At 32.7% G+C, this 3,877-nt stretch overlaps 1 long non-coding RNA gene across 1 annotated transcript; it reads left to right on the top strand.

The window, feature by feature from the left end:
• Positions 1-222: 222 nt before the first annotated feature.
• Positions 223-3,453, top strand: LOC112005951 (uncharacterized). The gene is made up of 3 exons (XR_002882271.2): positions 223-760; positions 1,824-2,008; positions 3,164-3,453. It is a non-coding gene; the product is annotated as an uncharacterized LOC112005951 (long non-coding RNA).
• Positions 3,454-3,877: the final 424 nt, after the last annotated feature.

Here is a 3,877-nt window from a genome sequence, read left to right as displayed (position 1 = left end):
CAACACTTTACAATCCAGCCAAAATATCAATAATTTTTTTTTTTTTTTAAGTGGGATTAAATGTCAGTTTGAGAACAATTTATTTAGTTTTTTGCTGCAAGTATAGGGTTTCTAGTGACAACTCTTACGATTAAGCCAAAATATCAGTAAGTTCTAAAGTTCTATGGTGACAACTCTTTACAATTAAGCCAAAATATCAATAAGTTTCTATTTTGTGTAAGCGGGATTAAAATTCAATTTTCTAATTAATTTAGTGGCTAAATAATTAATTACGTTAGAATGAAGCACTATATATCAACCTAATTATACCTAACTCAAACCAAAAACGTTAGGAATTATATTTGGGTCGTCCCTAAAAAAAAGGGGTACGGTACTCCCTAAATCTGAATCCTCCTTTTAGTATTGTTTAATCTTGACCGTTGATATAATTTTAATGGATTTTGGCTACCAGTTAAACAGGTTTTATATATAAACCAAAAATTATAACATTCATCAAACTTTTCTCTCTCACGTTTGCTTCTCTTACCTCTGCTTGCTCTGTCTCAGTTTGCCTCTCTAAACAAAACCCTCAAATCACAGCTAAAACCTTACAAGAACCAGACAGCCGCAGCCGCACACCCACAACCTCAAATCGGCGGCTCTTCTTCTCATCCAATCCAGCTCGTCGGCGCCGCTCTCTAGTGTCTCTCGCGTTCTCTGCATCTTTGTTTATCTCTCATGTTCTCCACTCCTCTCAGATTGTCTCTTCTTGCATTCTCAGGTGAAGGTTTCTTCAAAGATGAAAATCGTTTTGATATCTTAAAGGCAAGGATCAAAACAATAAAATTCTAATTTCAATGTCGTTGTTTTGTTTCCTTTTTTCTTTATTTTTAGGATTACCCATTTGAAAACATGAACTCTTTATTTCATTGATTTTCTTGTGGGTATTGTGTACGGGCTGGGTGAGGAGGAATCCTCAATCTTCTTCATGTAGTTTGTGTTGTTTTATTGTATTTTCTCTGTATTTCATTCACTCCGGTTCTATCGCTATATGTTTGTGTTGTTTCGGTTTGTGGGTTCAATTTCAATGAGTTCTTTGGGTGTTATCCTGGGTTTTTGTGGCTGTGAATTTTAGAGGGCTTTTCAGTGGGTCTTTGGTATCTGATTTTTCTGATGAGTCGTGGTTATTCAATGGGTCTTTTTGTTTTCTGTGGGTTAGTGGGTTTTCATTGGGTCTGGGATTTTTCTGTTGATCTCTCTTGTTCTATCGTCTCTTTATGTTGCTGTGAACTAAATTTTTTTTGTTTATATTTCCTCCATGGAACAATTACAAGTTGCAGAGAAATTTTGTTTGTTGTGTTATTTATAGGATCAACAACCAATGTGTGTATGTCTTCTTAATAAAGATTCTGCTTGATTATTGCAATAAAGAAATAGGAATAGCAATCTTAAACTTTTTATCACATAATGTTTCTTGCTTTTAATTTGTATTATAATTGATCTTATGTCATTAACATACATATTCATAACCCAATCATTTTATGGTACTTGATATACTGTAAAAGAAAAAGAAAATTACTTAAATGTGATATGCAATTTTTGTATGCCAAACTTCAATTTCTTTTTATTTTTGACTAGTAATTGGAATAAGGACATGTCCAATTAAGTCACAAGATTTGTGTACATTCATTGTGTTGCTATTTGATCTGTTTGAAGGGTCGTGAGTATGCATGTGAATAGTTCAGTAGTAGAATAGGCATGTATATTCTCAATGGACTTCTTTAAATGGAGGTGCAAAATGAGGCGATTAAAATTTCAACAAATAGTATTTTTTGTTGTGATAGGTACCCTAAAAAATGTTTAGGGATGCACACGGGCAGCCTACTTGTTTATTTGACTAGCTTGTGTGGAACTTGTGTGTCAACTGGGGTTGTGAATTTGAAGCCTATTTGCAACTTCTTGGCATGCTCCTAAATGTTTGATAGCATTTGGAGAGGAACAGCTGCTACCATTGATTCAAGATTTAAGGGTGAGCATATGCTGTATGAGGATCATGGTGACAAAGTTATTATTTTTGCAAAGCCTTTCTCGGATGAATTATTTTGGACGAAATCATTTTTAAGGTTTTAAAGCTAGGTGCTCATTGAATAATTTTCAATTAGCAGGTAATTTGCAATACTATGTTGGGTTGGTAGTCATTGTCATCAGAATGGGTTCTATACTTCAAACTATACCATCCAAACTGAGAAAGCTATAGCAGGAAACAATTTAAGCTGTGTTTTCAAGTGGGTAACATAGTTGCTTTGTTTGCCAATAGAATGACCTGCTAAATAGATATGTTAATGTCTCTAATTTTATATTCAGTAGTTTACTGTTTACCTTACTATAATTAGGTCTGATTCATTTTAACTTTTAAGAAAATATACTTAAACCTCTTTATAGTTGCTCTGTTTCCAATACAGTCAGTTGACATCTACGCTAAATTGGTATGATGAATACTGTTGATGTTTTGAACTAATACGAGATATTGGGAATCAATCTCATAAAATAGTTATATTCAAGGATATCAAGGTTAAAGAAATTTGTAAGACCGCATTTCAGTTAGTATTTACTTAGTTATTAGTGCTTTCTCAAAAAAATAAAAATAAAGTTATTAGTGGAAAGCCTCTCCTTCTATATTTATTTGTTGACACTTGAGATTTTTTATTGATTGAGAATTTAAGCTGGTTAAGTACAGTACAATGTTATATAAACTTAACTTCTTATTTTACCATTCTTCCCCTTTCTAATAAACTTATTAAGTTGTTAAGAGCTAATGGGTAGGATGAGGGAATGGTCAGATGAGTGAAGGTCTGGAATAGAGCCTTTCATGAGCTTATTATGTGCTTTGATGGTCCTATCTACAAATGAATTCTTTTTTCCTTGTAATTGTAATTTTTCATATACGGAACACTTGGTTCATGGTTCATTATTTTAGATTTGTAGTCTTGGGAGAGTTAATTCATCAAATATTTTTCACCCCCAATTTTATAATCTGCTAAATATATTACCCCCTCCGAATCTTGCTGCTCCATATGTTGTACACCTGAAAATCTTGGCTTTTTAGCGCCTTAGTTTTTGAACTATTATGTTAATTGGCATATTATTGATTTCTAATACATTTTCTACACTTGTAAATGGACAGTGAAGCCAGTCATCTACCAAAGCTGGAACGTTCAAGGAAAAGGTGGATGCCATCCATCAACAAGATATTTGCGGACTGTTGTTAAGCATATACAACTTGTGAAAGAGCAAATTACTTTTAGTTGTTATAAAGTATTAGTTGTTGGAAAAATGTAGCTACAATGGTATTGATTCTAATGTGATGTTATATTGTTTTAGCCAAAAAAAAAGTTATTGGGCGAAACTTAATTCATTTATGCATAGACTTCATCTGTGTGTTAAAAGTTAAAAGAATGACATTTCCATTGAAACAATTAATTTTTGGTCTATATTATATCTTAAAATGCTGCTATAGGAGATTTACTAAGATGTTGGCTGTTTAAAAAAAAAAAATTAAAAAAGAAGAAGAAGAACTTGAGTCTATGAATTCCAATTCCACTGGGATAAAAATAAAAATACATAGAAATCAGTAGAACCTAAGCCTATAAAACTAGAGTGCACCAAGGTGTTCTATGGGTATTTCAGTCACTTTCTTGGTTACAATGTCATTTCAGTTATTTTGTATACTTTGAAGGTATTTCAGTCATTTTTTAGGTTTAGAGGGTATTTCAGGCATTTTTTAGGTTTTAAGGATGATGGGCAATTAAAAAGTACATATATTGTCCATAGGAGTCGGTCCAAAATATCCACGTCCAGAAAGGAAAGAGGAAAGAAGTAATACCAAAAAGGAAGAATG

Source organism: Quercus suber, unplaced genomic scaffold (genome assembly GCF_002906115.3).
Source record: "Quercus suber isolate HL8 unplaced genomic scaffold, Cork oak 2.0 scaffold_663, whole genome shotgun sequence".
Taxonomy (NCBI): domain Eukaryota; kingdom Viridiplantae; phylum Streptophyta; class Magnoliopsida; order Fagales; family Fagaceae; genus Quercus; species Quercus suber.
Note: the sequence above shows the minus strand (reverse complement) of the source record. Positions and strands in the feature narration are given on the sequence as shown.